General features: G+C 40.6%; 1 protein-coding gene across 1 annotated transcript in view; it reads left to right on the top strand.

Annotated features, from left to right (window-relative positions):
• The window catches only part of NUP210L (nucleoporin 210 like), a 229,987-nt gene that overhangs the window by 152,504 nt on the left and 60,947 nt on the right, over window positions 1-16,536 (top strand). The window lies entirely within an intron of this gene.

Genomic DNA, 16,536 nt, shown 5'->3' with positions numbered 1-16,536 from the left:
TATTCTAATCTCACATTTTTGAAAGACAGTCTTGCTGGATATTAGATTCTTGGCTGGAAGTTTTTCTCTTGTAGTATCTTAAATATGTCATAGCACTGTCTTCTTGCCTCCGTGGTTTCTGGTGAGAAATCAGCACTTAATCTTAATGGGTATCCCTTATATGTTATGCATTGCTTTTCTCTTGCTGTTCTCAGAATTCTTTCTTTGTCTTTGGCATTTGACATTCTGATGAGTATGTGTCTCAGAGTTAGGCTATTTATATTTTTTCAGATGAGAGTACATTGTGCTTCTTGGACATGGATATCTATGTCCTTCAATAGGGTGGGGAAATTTTCTACCATTATTTCTTCAAATATTCCTTCTGTCCATTTTCCCTTCTCTTCTCCTTCTGGGGGACCCAGGACATGTATGTTTGCATATCTTTCGCTTCATTTAGTTCCCCGAGACCTTGTTCAATTTTTTCCATTTTTCTTCATCTGTCCTTTTGTATGTTCACTTTCAGAGGCCATTTCTTCAAGCTCACCAATCCTTTCTTCTGCCTCTTCAAATCTGTTATTATATGATTCCAATGTTTTTTAAGTTCCATTTATTGCACTTTTCATTCCCATAAGATCTGCTATTTTTGTATGTATGCTTCTAAATTCTTCTTTGCGCTCATCCAGTGTCTTCTTAATATCCTTAATCTCTTCAGCCATCTCATTGAATTTATTAAGGAGATTTGTTTGACCATCTATGATTAGTTGTCTCAACTCCTTTATGTCATCTGGAGGCTTATCTTGTTCCTTGAACTGGGCCATAACTCCCTATTCCTTGGTATGGATTGCAATTTTTTGTTGGTGTCTTGGCACCTGGCTTACTAGAGTATTTATTCTGGGTGCAGTTTTTCTCTTTAGTTTAGGGCTTTTCTCCCTTTCTGGGTTGTGCAGTAGGAACCAAGGATGTAGTTGGTGCTATAAGCTATGGAGGCTCAAGCTGCCCTCATTACCCCAGGGACCAGTGAAGCTTCCTCCAGCTTTCTACTTTGCCAGGGGTAGGAACAGAGTCACAGCTGTGTGGAATAATCCAAGTCATGCAGGCCTAGACCATAGTTGCCCAGAGAGAATGATGAAGCTTCCTACCCCTTTCTCCCCTGCCTGGGGCAGGGATGGAGCTGCAGGTGTGAGCAGCAATCTATGCAGTGCGGGTCCAAGATGACCGCGATTGCCCTAGTAGATTTCCAATTTTCAGTCTGTGCCAAACAAAGTTACCTGCAGTTACCTGGATAGGCTGGTGCAGGGCCTGCCAGCATTTTCCTGGCCAGAGATGGGGCTGAAGCCTAGTCTAGGGCTGCAAGCCAATCTGGGTGAAAGAAATTGGTTCCTACCGTCACTGTGATTTTCAATACTGGCTTCCCCGCAGATTGAGGTGGAGTCAAAATGGCAGCCACCAGCCTCTTTCCAACTTGGATAATTCACACGCCAGTTGTTACCAGGGTTATATCTAAGCCAGCTGAGTCTATAAATCAGTAGCTGAAATCAGCAGCCAACCATCTCTTTCTCCTCTCTTTTTGGGAAATGGAGCTTCCAATTCCAGTCACAGAATAGCTCCTTGGGCAGCTCATGCCACCAAAGCAGGATAATCACTGGCCTCCACAGCTTGACCAGTAATTTCCCAGAGAGGCTGGATCAGGTCCCTGCAGCTTCCTCCCTGCCAGAAGAGGGATTGGGGCTTGGCTAGAGCTGCAATCTGATCTGGATGGAAAGAAGTCAGTCTCTACCAGCACTGTGATTTTCAGTCCTTCCTGCTTCCCCTTGTGCCAAGCACAGAGTTAAGATGGTGGCCACTGGCCTCTTTCTGACTTTGACAGGCTCAAACTTTAGCTGTTCTTAGAATTATACTTTAACCTGCTGAATTTACTCATCAGTAGCTGAAATTGGTGCCCAACCATCTCTTCCTCCCCCATTTTGGGAAGTGGAGCTTTCAATTCTAGCCACAGAACAGCTCCAGAGGCAGCTTGTGCCTCCAGTGGAGGATAGGCACTGGCCTCTGTGGCGTGGGGTGCTCTACTTACAAGTCTTCTCTGCAGATGGGCAGTCTCCTCCTTTCATTCCTTCAAGTATTTTGCAGGATGCTCTTCTGGTCTCCTGGAGCCCCTAAACAGGTGCTTCAGCTAGTTCCAGATAGTTCTGGGTACTTACTAACTGCCCTGTAGCAGGAGCTGATTCTAGGAACTCCTTACTCCACTGCCATCTTGTTGGTTGTCTCCAATATCTATTTATGAGATTCATAACTAATTGAAACTGCTACAGTGACCAAGTGGAATTTATTCCTAGTGTGCAAGGCTGGTTCAACATAAGAAAATCAATCAATGTAATACACCACATTAAAAAATTGAAGGGAAAAAAACACATGACAATCTCAATCGATGCAGAAAATGCATTTGACAAAACCTAGCATTCTTTTTTTTATTAAAACACTTCAAAATAGTGAAATAGAATTAAAATTCCTCAATATGATAAAAGGCATATATGAAAAACCCACAGCTAATATACTCAATGCAGAAAGGTTGAAACCTTTCTCTCTAAGATCAGGACCAGACAAGGATGCCCACTGCCACCTTTGTTATTCAATATTGTACTAGAAGTTCTAGCTAGGACAATTAGACCAGAAAAAAATAATAGTAAAGGCATCCAAATAGGAAAAAGGAAGTAAAATCTCGCTGTTTGTGGATAACATGATCCTGTACTTAGAAAATCCTGAAGTATCCACAACAAAGCTACTACAGTTAATAAATGAGTTCAGCAAAGTGGCAGGATACCAGATCAACATGCAAAAATTAGTCATGTTTTTTTACACTAGAACTGAACAAGCTGAGGAGGAAATGAGGGGGGAAATTCCATTTACAATAGCAACAAAAAGACTCAAATACCTAGGACTTAATTTAGCGAAAGAAGTACAGGACCTATATGCAGAAAACTACAAAACAATGCTAAAAGAAATTTTAAAAGACCTAAACAAATGGAAAGACATTCTGTGTTCATGGGTTGGAAGAATAAATATCATGAAGATGTTAATCTTACCCAAACTGATTTATAGATTCAATGCAATACCAATCAATATCCCAACAGCTTACTTTATAGAATAAGAAAAGGCAATTACCAAATTCATTTGGAAGAGATAGTGCACCCAAATAGCCAAAAGCATTAAAAAAAGAAGAGCGACATGGGAGGAATTTCACTGCTTGGCCTTGAAACATATTACAAAGGTACAGTGGTCAAAACAACATGGTACTGGCATAAAGATAGACACATTGATCAGTGGAATAGAATTGAGAACCCAGAAATAAACCCTCATTTATACAGTCACCTGGTTTCTGACAAAACTACCAAGTTAATGTTAATGGTACAAAACAGTCTCTTCAACAAATGGTATTTGGACAACTGGATATCTATAACCAAAAGAATGAAAGAGGACCCCTATCTTATTCCTTATACAAGAATCAACTCAAAATCGATCAAAGACCTAAATATAAAAGCCAGACCATAAAACTACTAAAAGAAAACATAGGGAAACATCTTCAAGATCTTGTAGTAAGTGGTGATTTCTTGGACCTTATGCCCAAAGCACGTGCAACAAAAGAAAAAATAGATAAATGGGACTTCCTCAAAATTAAACACTTTTGCACTTCACAGGACTTTGTCAAAAGGATGGAAAGGCAGCTGATTCACTGTGAGAAAATACTTGGAAATCACATATCTGATAAGGATTTAATATCCAGGATATATAAAGCGATGTTACAACTCAACAATAAAAGACAAACAACCCAATTAAAAAATGGGACTTGAATAGACATTTGTTCAAAGAGCAAATATGGGGAAGTGGATTTGCCTCAATGGATAGAGCATCTGCCTACCACATGGAAGGTGCAGGGCTCAAACCCAGGGCCTCCTGACCCATGTGGTGAGCTGGCCCATGTGCAGTGCTGATGCACACAAGGAGTGCCATGCCACGCAGGGGTGTCCCCGCGTAGGGGAACCCCACGCTCAAGGAGTGCACCCCGTAAGGAGAGCTGCCCCATGCAAAAAAAGCGCAGCCCGCCTAGGAGTGGCACTGCACACACGGAGAGCTGATGCAGCAAGATGATGCAACAGAAAGAGACACAGATTCCATGTGCAGCTGACAAGAACCCAAGTGGACACAGAACACACACAGTGAATGGACACAGCAGACAACAGGGGGAAGGGGAGAGAAATAAAAATTAAATCTTTTTTAAAAAAACCACATGAAGAAATGCTCAACATCACTAATGATTAGGAAAATGCAAATCAAAACTGCAATGAAATATCATTTCACACCTATCAGAATGGCCACTATTAAAAAGACAGAGAATTACAAGTGTTGGAGAGGATGTGGAGAGATATGAACCCTTATTCACTGTTGGTGGGAATGCAGAATGGTACAGCCACTGTGGAGGACTGTTTAGCAGTCCCTTAAGAAATTGAATATAGACTTGCCACATGACCCTGCAATACCACTACTGTATATATACCTAGAAGAACTAAGAGCCATGAAACAAACAGACATCTGCACACCAATGTTCACGGGGACATTATTCCTGATAGCCAAAAGTTGGAAACAACCTAGGTGTCCATCAATTGCTGAATGGAAACAAACTGTGGTATATTTGCATGATGGAATATTATGCAACTGTAAGAAGAAAAGATGTCATAAAGCATGTGACAACACGGATGAACCTGGAGGACATTATGTTGAGTGAAGCAAGCCAGACACAAAAGGACAAATACTGCATGATTGCATTACTATGAACCAAATATATTGTGTAACATATTGTATGAATCAAAAAAATTTATAGGTATCCAGTACATTTAATTGAGAAATGTACGTTTTTATTCAACTGTGTTTTCTTTTTTTTTAATCCAACCGCCACCCCCGCCCTGCCACCCCGTGGCTTGCTTGCTGTCTGCTCTTGTGTCCATTCACTTTGCATTCTCCTGTGTGTCTGTATTTTTATTTTTTTAATTTATCCCCTCCCCCCTTGAAGCTTGCTTGTTGTTTGCTCTCTGTGTCCATTCGCTGCACGCTCTTCTGTGTTTTTCCTTGTCTCCCTTTTTTGTTGCGTCACCTTGCTGAGTTGGCTCTCCATGGGGCTTGTAGGCTGGGTGGCACTCCGCAGCGCTTGTGGGCTGGTGGCTCTCTGCAGTGTGCGGGTGAGCCTGCCTTCACAAGGAGGCCCCGGGATGCGAACCCATATGTAAGCAGGAGCCTAACTGATTGAGCCACAGCTGCTTCCCAACTGTGTTTTCTTTTTAGTTTTTAATTGTTTATATTTTCAATTATTAAATGTACAAAATAAAGTTTTAAAAAAGCCACACACCTGACAAGGGTCTAATATCAACTATATATAAAAAGATACTACAACTCAAGTGTAAAAAGACAAATAACCCAATTTTAAATGGGCAAAAGACCTGAATAGACATTTTTCTAAGAAGAAATACAAATGGCCAAAGAAAAAAAAATTCATAAAAAAATGTTCAACATCACTGGTTATTAGGAAAAGTAAACCAAAGCTACAATGAGATATTTCACACCTACTGGAATGGCCACTACTAACAAAACAGAAAACTACAAGTGTTGGAGAGGATGGGAAGAGATAAGAACACTTATTCACTCTTAATGAGATTGTAGAATGATACAGCCACTGTGGAAGTCTGTTTGGCAGTTCCTGAGGAAGTTAGATAAGGATCTACCATATGACATGGCAATACACACTACTAGGTATGTACCCAGAAGCACTGAGAGCAGTGGTAAGAACAGACATCTGCACACTGATGTTCATAGCAACGTTAGTCACAATTGCCAAAAGATGGAAACAACTCAGGACTCCATCAGCTGAAAAATGGATTTTAAAAAACCCTGAGGCATGTACCTATGATGGAATATTATTCAGCTGTAAGAAGAAATGAAGTCATGACGCATATGATAACATGGATGAACCTGGAGAATATTATGTTGAGTGAAGCAAGCCAGGCACAAAAGGATGAATTTTGTATGATTTTGCTTTTCTGAACTAAATATAACGGGCAAACTCAAGGACTTAATAGAATATAAGTCACCAAAGAATAGAATGTGGTTAGAAAATGGAAAGCAGAGTTTAATTTGTGCAGAATTGGTAACATTGTTTGTTTGTTTGCTGTATAGAAGTGATTCCATTTTACTTTTATTTTTTACAAATCAATTTTATTGATACCTATTAATAAAGCATACAATTCATCCACAAGTGTGTAGTCAATGGTATTTGGTATAATCACATAGTTGTGCATTCATCACTTCAGTCATTGTTAGAGCATTCTCATTACTTCAATAATAGTAATAATAATAAACAAAAAAACAGACAAACAAGAAAATTCTTCAGCTTGCAATTTCTCTGTTTCCCCTACTGTACATAGCTGCTATTTCTGGCTATTCTTGCACAATTATTTATTTATTTATTAAGCAGTTTTATAGAGATATATTCATATACCTTACAATCTATCTAAATTGTAAAATCAGAGAGTGAATGTGCTCAAGCACCTGGACCCCCATCTACCATATAGGAGTCCAGGGGTCTATTCCTGGGTCTCCTGGTGAAAGTAAGTTGGCCTCACAGCAAGCTGGCCCATGCAGGAGTGCTGGCCCGCATGAAGACCTGGTGCAGCAAGATGACACAACAAAAAGAGACACAGAGGAGATACAATAAGAGATGCAGCAGACCAGGGAGATGAGGTGGCGCAAGAGCTTGAGCGCCTTTCTCCCACTCTGGAAGGGCCCAGGAATGGTTCCCGGTGCCGCTTAGAGAGAAGACAAACAGACACAGAAGAACACACAGCGAATGGACACAGAGAGCAGACAGTGAACACAAACAATGAGGGGAGGGATTAATAAACAAACATATCTTTAAAAATACAGTGTATAATCAATGACTTTTAGTATAATCACAATATTATGGATTCATCATTACAAATTAATTTAGAATTATTTCATTACTCCAAAACTAAAAACTCCACACCCCTTAGCATGCCTTATGTAACCCTATGTAGCCACTAATCAAATTTCATCTTTATAAGTTGATTCATACTTAAATTGTATATCAATGGAATCATACACTATGTTACACAATATATTTAGTACATAGTAACACAATCGTACAGTATTTGTCCTTTTGTGTCTTGCTTGCATCACTCAACATAATGTCCTTCAGGTTCATCCATGTTGACATATGCTTTATGACTTCATTTCTTCATACAAGCTGCTTAATATTCCATTGTGTGAATAAACCACAGTTTATCTGTTCATCAGTTGATGGACAACTGGGTTGTTTCCAACTTTTAGCAATCATGAATAACACTGCTTTGAACATTGGTGTGCAGATGTCTATTCGTGTCATAGGTCCCAGTTCTTCTGGGTATATACACATGCCCAGTCACATGGCAAATCTATATTCAACTTATTTAGGGACTGCCTAACAGTCCTCCACAGTGACTGTACCATTTTGCATTCCCATCAATAGTGAATAAGTGTTCTTATCTCCACATCCTCCCCAACACTTATAGTTCTCTGTCTTTTTAATAGTGACCATTCTGATAGATGTGAAATGATATCTCATTGTAATTTTGATTTGCATTTCCCTAATTATTAGTGATGTTGAGCATTTCTTCATGTGGTTTTTTGCCATTCGTATTTGTTCTTTGGGCAAATGTCTATTCAAGACTTTTGCCCTTTTTTTAAAAAAAGATTTATTTATTATTTTATTTCTCTCCCCTTCCCCACCTCCCCTCCCCAGTTGTCTTCTTTTGCTATATGTCCTTCTGTGTCCGCTTATATTCTTGTCAGCGGCACTGGAAATGTGTCTCTTTTTGTTGCGTCATCTTGCTGCATCAACTCTCCATGTGTGTGGCACCACACCTGGGCAGGCTGCACTTTTTTCGTACTGGGAGGCTCTCCTTACGGGGTGCGTTCCTTGCGCGTGGGGCTCCCCTACGCGGGGGACACCCCTGTACGGCACAGCACTCCTTGCGCGCATCAGCACTGCGTGTGGACTGGCTCATCACACCAGTCAGGAAGCCCTGGGTTTGAGCTCTGGACCTCCCATGTGGTAGGTGGACGCTCTATCTGTTGAGCCAAATCTGCTTCCCATTTGCCCATTTTTTAGTTGGGTTGTTTGTCTTTTTATTGTTGAGTTGTAACATCTCTTTATATAGCATGGATATTAAACCCTTATTGAACATGCGATTTCCAAATATTTTCTCTCATTTGGTCAGCTGCCTTTTCACCCAAAGTTCTGTGAGGTGCAAAAGTGTTTAATTTTGAAGAGGTCCCATTTATCTATCTTTGTTGTTATTTTGCATGCTTTGCGTATAAGGTCCAAGAAAACACCACCTCCCACAAGGTATTTAAAATGTTTCCCTACATTTTCTTCTAGTAATTTTATGGTCCTGGCTTTTATATTTAGGTCTTTGATCAATTTTGAATTGATTCTTATATAAGGAATGAGATAGGGTCCTCTTTCATTCTTTTGGTTATAGATATCCAGTTGTCCAAGTACCATTTGTTGAAGAGACTGTTTTGTTCCATTAACATTACTTGGTAGATTTGTCAAAAACTAGTTGACTGTATAGATGAGGGTTTATTTCCGAATTCTCAATTCTATTGCACAGATTGATGTGTCTATCTTTATGCCACAACCATGTTGTTTTGACCACCGTACCTTTGTAATATGTTTCAAGGCCAGGCAGTGAAATTCCTCCCATGTTGCTCTTCTTTTTTAGCATGCTTTTGTCTATCTGGGTGCAAACAGAATTTGATAATTGCCTTTTCTTTAAAGTAGACTTTTGGGATTTTGATTGATATTGCATTGAATCTATAAATTGGTTTGGGCAGGATTGACATCTTCACGATATTTAGTCCTCCGATCCATGAACACAGAGTGTATTTTCATTTGTTTAGGTCTTCATTTATTTCTTTTAGCATTGTTTTGTAGTTTTTTGCATATAGGTCCTGTACTTCTGTGATTAAATTACTTCCTAGGTATCTGACTCTTTTTGTTGCTATTATAAATAGAATTTTCCCCCTGATTTCCTCCTCAAATTGTTCAATACTAGTGTATAAAAAACATTACTGATTTTTGTATATTGAGCTTATATCCTGCCACTTTGCTGAACTCATTTGGTAGTTCAAGTAGCTTTGTTGTAGACATTTCAGAATTTTCTAAATATAAGATCACGTCATCCACAAGTACTGAGAGTTTTACTTTCTCTTTTTCTATTTGCATGCTTTTAAATTTTTTTTCTGTCTAATTGCCCTAGCTAGAACTTCTAGCACAATGTTGAATAACAATGCTGAGAGTGGGCATCCTTGTTTTGTTCCCAGTCTTAAAGGGAAAGCTTTCAACTTCTCTGCATTGAGTACAATATTGGCTGTGGGTTTTTCATATATCCCTTTTGTCATATTGGGGAATTTTCCTTCTATTTCTATCTTTAAAAAAAAAGATTTAATAATTTTTTAATTTTTCCTTTATTTACCCCCCCTCCCCCAGATAACTCTCTCATCTGTCTACTGACTGTTTGCTCACCTTCACCAGGAGACACCGGGAACCATACCCGGGACCTCCCCCAGAGAGGCAGGTGCCCCGTGACTTGAGCCACATCTGCTCCCCGCAGGCTGCTGCATCTGCTGGCTTGTGGCATCTAGCTCACTGTGGTAGGAGGCTGCATCTAACTTGTGACAGGAGGCAGTGTCTAGCTCGTTGTGGTGGGTGGTGGCATCTAGCTCATTGGGGTGGGAGACAGCCTCTGCTCATCTTCTTTTAGAAGGCAGCAGGACACAAACCTGGGACCTCCCATGTGATAGGTGAATGCCCAACTAGTAGAGCCACATCCGCTTCCCTATTCCTATTTTTTGGCTTGTTTTTATCAAGAAAGGATGCTGGATTTTGTTGAATGCTTCTTCTGCATTGAGATGCCATGTGTGTTTTTTTCCTTCAATTTGTTAATGTAGTGTATTACATTGATTTTCTTATTTTGAACAAGCCTTGCATTCCAAGAATTAATCCCTCTTGGTCGTGTTGTATAAATCTGTTGATATTCTGTTGGATTTGATTTGCAAGTATTTTGTTGAGAATTTTTAAATCTATATTCATTAGAGAGATTGGTCTATAATTTTCATTTCTTGTAGTATCTTTGTCTGTCTTTGGTAATAGGGTGATGTTGGCTTCATAAAATCTGTTGGGTATTTTCACTCCTCTTCAATTTTGTGAATTTGGTGTCAATTCTTTTTGAAATGCTTGATAGAATTCACCTGTGAAGCCACCTGCCCTGAACTTTTCTCTGTTGGGAGATTTTTGATGACAGACTCAATCCCATTAAATGTGATTGGTTTGTTAAGTTCTTGTATTTGTTGTAGCACCAGTGTAGGTTGTTTATGCATTTCTAGTATTTGGCCCGTTTCATCTAGGTTGTCTAGTTTGTTGGCCTACAGTTTCTCATAATATCCTCTTAAGATCCTTTTTATTTCTGTGGAGTCAGTCATAACTTCCCTCCTTTCATTTCTGATTGTATTTATTTGCATCTTTCTTTTTTTCTTTGTTTCTCTAGCTAGTGAACTGTCAATTTTATTGATCTTCTCAAAGAAACAGCTTTTGCTATTGTTGATTTTCTCTATTGTTTTTGTTGTTCTCCATTTCATTTATTTCTGTTCTAATCTTTATTATTTCTTTCCTTCTGTTTGCTTTGGCATTGGCTTGCTGTTCTTTTTCTAGTTTCTCTAGTTGTTCAGTTAAATCTTTGAGTTTAGTTCTTTCTTTTTTTTAATATAGGTATTCAGGGCTATAAATTTCCCTCTCAGAACTGCCTTCTCTCTATCCCCTAAGTTTTAATAAGTTGTGCTCTCATTTTTATTTGTTTCAATATTTTTCCTAATTGCACTTGCAATTTCTTCTTTGACTCACTGATCATTTAGCAGTGTGTTGTTCAGCCTCTGCATTTGCAAATTTACCTTTTTCCTGTCTATTATTGATTTGCAGTTTCATTCCATTATGATCTTAGAAGGTGCTTTGTATAATTTCAATCTTTTTATAGTTATTGAGAGCTGCATTGTGCCCTAATATGTTGCCTATCCTCGGGAAAGATCCATGAGCACTTGAGAAGAATGTATAACCTGCTGAGTTTTGATTCAACTCATTTATCATGTTTTTCAAGTTCTCTGTTTCCTTGTTGATCTTCTGTCTAATTGTTCTATCTAATGATGTGAGTGGTGTGTTGAAGTCTCCAGTGATTATTGTAGAGATTCCTGTTTCTCCCTTCAGTTTTGCCAGATATTGTCTCATGTATTTTGGGGCACCCTGGTTGGGTACATAGATATTTATGACTGCTATATCTTCCTGGTGGATTGTCTCTTTGATTAATATATAATGGCCTTCTGTATCTCTTATAACATTTTTGCATTTAAAGTGTGTTTTCTCCAACATTAGTATAGCTACCCCTGCTCTTTTTTGGTTACAGTTTGCATAGAGTGAGTTTTTCCAGCCTTTCCCTTTCAGCCAGTTTATATCCTGATCTAAGGTGACTCTCTTGTAGGCAGCATTGGATAGCTCATGTTTTTTTAATCCATTCTGTCAATCTATATATTCTTTCAAGATTTATTTTATTTATTTATCCTTCCCCATCATTTGCAGTTGCTGTCTGCTCTCTGTGTTCATTTGCTGCGTTCTCTCTGTGTCTGCTCGTCTTCTCTTTAAGAGGTACTGGGAACCAAACCCAGGACTTCACATGTGGAAGAGAGGTGTCCAATCACCTGAGCCACCTCAGCTCCCTAGTTCATTGTGTCTCTCATTGTCTTTCCTCTTTGTGTACTTTTGTTGCATCATCTTGTTGCATCAACTTGCCACGTCTGCCCACTGTGCTAGCTTGCCTTCTCCAGGAGGCACCGGGAACCAAACCTGGGACCTCCCATTTTGTAGGTGGAAGCCCAATTGCTTGAGCCACATCTGTTTCCCCCTATATTATTTTATTGGGGAGTTTAATCCATTCACAATCAATGATATTACTGTAAATGTATTATTTACTTCCACCATTTTATTCTTTGGTTTTCTTATATCATATTTTATTTTCAGCTGTCTCTTTACTCTTTTGGTTATCCTTTCTGCTATCCTTTCTTCTATACTCTCCTCCAAGCCTCTCTCTCCTGTCTTTCTCTTTCAGGCTCTAAGGCTTCCTTTAATATTTCCTGCAAAGATAGATTCTTTTTAACAAACTCTCAGTTTCTGTTTGTTTTTGAATATTTTATACTCACCTTCATATATGAAGGACAGTTTTTCTAGATAAAGAATTCTCAGTTGGCAGTTTTTCTCTTTCAGTATCAAAATTATATCATACAGGAAGCAGATTAGGCTCAAAGGATAGAGCATCTGCCTACCACATGGGAGATCCAGGGTTCAAACCCAGGGCCTCCTGACCCGTGTAGTGAGCTGGCCCATGCACAGTGCTGATGTGCACAAGGAGTGCCCTGCCATACAGGGGGGAGCCCCACGTTCAAGGAATGTTCCCCATAAGGAGAGCTGCCCTGTGCGAAGAAAGTGCAGCCTGCCTAGGAGTGGTGCCACACACACGGAGAGTGGACACAACAAAAAGAGACACAGATTCCCCGGTGTCACTGACAAGAATACAGGCAGACACAGAAGAACACACAGCAAATGGACACAGAGAGCAGAAAACTGGGGGCGGGGGGGGGGGAAGGGGGGAAGGGGAGAGAAATAAATAAAAAATAAATCTTTAAAAAAAAATACTGTATCATACCACTGTCTTCTCACCTCCAAGTTTTCTGAAGAGAAATCCACACTAAGTCTTATTGGGTGTCCCTTGTATGTAATTTGATTTTGGAAATTTGTGTGTATCTTGTTAATTAGTTCTCTCAAATCTGCATCTCTTCTGGGGCTTTGATGTATTCTTTTTCTTGGGCCATGTCTTCCATTTTCTTAATATGGCTCATAAATTTTTCATGATGTCTAGGTATCTAATTAGGATGGTAGTTTACTCAGATGCTCAATTTCTTTCTCTTTCATAGGAATTTAGCGGCAGAGGCTGTGTGTTCCTGCTGCTCTTAGACTGTTCTAATGTGTATTACTGGATCATTAGAATTGTTCTTTTATTTATTTATTTATTTATTTATTTCTAAGTTTCTAATGTGTGTTACTGGATCATTAGAATTGTCTTTTTTTATTTTTTATTTTTTATTTATTTCTTCTCCCCTTCCCCCCATTTGTCTGCTTTCTGTGTCCATTCGCTGTGTGTTCTCCTGTGTCTGCTTGCATTCTTGTCATGCAGCACTGGGAAACTATGTCGCTTTTTTTGTTACTGTTTCATCATCTTGCTGCATCAGCTCTCCATGTTTGTGGAACCACTCCTGGGTGGGCTGCGCTTTTTACATGGGGCACCCCTACATGGGGGACACCCCTGCATGGCACGGCACTCCTTGCATGTGGCAGCATTGCGTGTGGGCCACCTCACCACACAAGTCAGGAGGCCCTGGGTGCCGAACCCTGGACCTCCTATATAGTAGGAAGACACTCTTATCAGTTGAGGCACAACTGCTTCCCAGGATTGTTCTTGTTAGTTGCCCAAAACTGGGTTCAGGATCCAGCAATAGGTTGCAGACCCGCTTCCAAGGGCTTTGGGGAGGGAGGCTGTCAAGGTGGGGAAAAGCCTCTTACTTTAAATTTTCTCATATGTACTTCCTTGGTCTGCCAGCAGATGACACTCTTTGGCAGCCCTCTCAGTTCAGTGCCTGATTGGAGTGTGTTTGCTGCAACACAGACTGGATCAATGTGATAGAGATTCCTGCCTGGGGGCTAAGAGCCTTGTAACTCAAAACTTTCTCAGAGAGAGTTTTCCAGCCTTCTCTGGGAGCCCCCTCCCTTTTCACAGGTTGGAAATAATTCCACTGCTCTCTCTGTCCTCAAAAATCATTGTCTGTTAGTAGAGAAGGAGATTGGGAGGGTTGGCTCTCTTTAGTCCCTTGCCAGCTACCAAGGCAAACAATGGCATGATTCTACTAGGTCTGGAAGGGCTCGTGGGACATAGTGACCAAATTTGTGGGTCAGAAGTTGAGACAGGGCGGCAGACTTGGCCCAGTGGTTAGGGCGCCCGTCTACCACCATGGGAGGTCTGCGGTTCAAACCTCGGGCCTCCTTGACCCGTGTGGAGCTGGCCCATGCACAGTGCTGATGCACGCAAGGAGTGCCGTGCCACACAGGGGTGTCCCTCACGTAGGGGAGCCCCACGCACAAGGAGTGCGCCCCGTAAGGAGAGCCGCCCAGCACAAAAGAAAGTGCAGCCTGCCCAGGAATGGTGCTGCGCACACGGAGAGCTGACACAACAAGATCACACAACAAAAAGAAACACAGATTCCTGTGCTGCTGACAACAACAGAAGCGGACAAAGAAGATGCAGCAAATAGACACAAAGAACAGATAACCGGGGTGGGGGGTGGGGGAGAGAAATAAATAAATAAATAAATCTTAAAAAAAAAAGAAGTTGAGTCAGCCTTAGGCAGTGTCCCTCTCTCTCACCTTTCTTGGGGTGGTGGATCCCTGGAGCCCCCTTTGTAGCCAGCTCAGATGTCTGAGGATTCTAAAGTGTCTTTATTTTTTTAAGATTTTTATTTTATTTTTATTTTTTAAGATTTATTTATTTATTCATTTCTCTCCCCTTCCCTCCCCCACCCTTCACCCCCCCACACACCCCCCACCCAGGTTGTCTGTTCTCTGTGTCTATTCATTGCTTCTTCTTTGTCCGCTTCTGTTGTTGTCAGTGGCACAGGAATCTGTGTTTCTTTTTGTTGCATCATCTTGTGTCAGTTCTCCATGTGTGTGACACCATTCCTGGGCAGGCTGCACTTTCTTTTGCGCTGGGCGGCTCTCCTTATGGGTGCACTCCTTGCGCATGGGCTCCCCTACACAGGTATACCCCTGCGTGGCACGGCACTCCTTGTGCACATCAGCACTGCACATGGGCCAGCTCCACACGGGTCAAGGAGGCCCGGGGTTTGAACCGCAGACCTCCCATATGGTAGACGGACGCCCCAACCACTGGGCCAAGTCCGCCTCCTAAAGTGTCTTTAATGTGGAGGAAGGGTACCAGCACTAGTAGCCACTGGTTTCAACTCACTGTTTTGATGTTGCAATTCCACTCCTTTGTCCCTCTCTCTTCTGGGCGGTGTCCAGCTTTTTCCTGGTGTCCTAAATGCTAGAAGATCTTTTTCCAGGCCATTTCAGCCTGTCTTCTAGCTCTTTTTCTGGAGGAGAAGAAAGTCCCATTTCTTTCTAGTCTGCCATTTTCCTGAAAGTAACCTCTTCTATTTTTAAAGAAGCTTTAGATTACATAAATGTTACATCAATAATATAGGGGATTTCCATATACTCTCCCCGCTCTGCTGTCCACACTTTTTACCCATTAACAAGATCTTTCATTAGCGTGGTACATTTGCTACAATTAATGAACACATATTGAAGCACTGCTACTAAACATGGCCTATAGTTTACATTATGGTTTACACTTTGTACTGCACAGTTTTATAGGTTTTGGCAAAACGTATAATGGCCTGTATCCATCATTGCAATGTCATGCAGAACAGTTCCAGTGTCCCTGAAATGCCCATGTTACACCTATTCTTCTATCTTCCTCCCCTCAGTACCTCTTGTGACCACTGCCTTTATATTAATATTCCAAGTTCTTCCATTACTAGAATAACAATGTCTACTTTAGTCCATAGTTGCATTTTCCCCTTATGTTTGTTCATTCTTCAGTCTTGAGGATTTTAGGATAGTGATGTCCACTCTGCTTGAGAGGGAGCTTAAATCCCATGGGGCAGGTAGATGGAACTTCCTTACTTGTAGTTGTAGATACTCTGTTTTTTTGGGATGGGCATTGTCCATCATCATCCTTTTGTTATTTGTCCTGGGCAAGTATGATGAATGGAGAGTAGGTGTTTGCTGTAACTCTGCTGAGATTCAGTGCTCAACTGGCATATGAACAGCTGAAAGATTTAAGTCTCTGGGATACATATTTATATGTATATAGTGTATAGTATATAGTGTTAATTATAGGTTCAAATAAAAAAAGGTTTTTAAAATGTTTGTAAATGAATAGATTTCCTTTCCTCCTAAGAGTGCAAAGGAATTTAACTACCTCAGTCAAAAAGTTTGTTTTAAAAGAGGAGAGACTAAGGCATAATGTGCAGGTAAAGGAATTAAAAAACATGTTGCTTAGGAATGTATGTAAAAAAAATAAAAACATTAAGTATCACTCAGCCCAATGCTTTCTTCCCCTACTAGTGATTATAGCATAAATGCATTTGATTTTCTTTATGAAATCCTTTCCCTGTTTGTAATGAAGAAGCTGATAGAGGCGGCGGACTTGACCCAGTGGTTAGGGTGTCCGTCTACCACATGGGATGTCTGCAGTTCAAACACCGGGCTTCCTTGACCTGTGTGGAGCTGGCCCATGC

This window comes from Dasypus novemcinctus, chromosome 13 (assembly GCF_030445035.2).
Source record: "Dasypus novemcinctus isolate mDasNov1 chromosome 13, mDasNov1.1.hap2, whole genome shotgun sequence".
NCBI classification, from domain to species: domain Eukaryota; kingdom Metazoa; phylum Chordata; class Mammalia; order Cingulata; family Dasypodidae; genus Dasypus; species Dasypus novemcinctus.
This window is presented reverse-complemented; position numbering and strand designations above follow the sequence as displayed.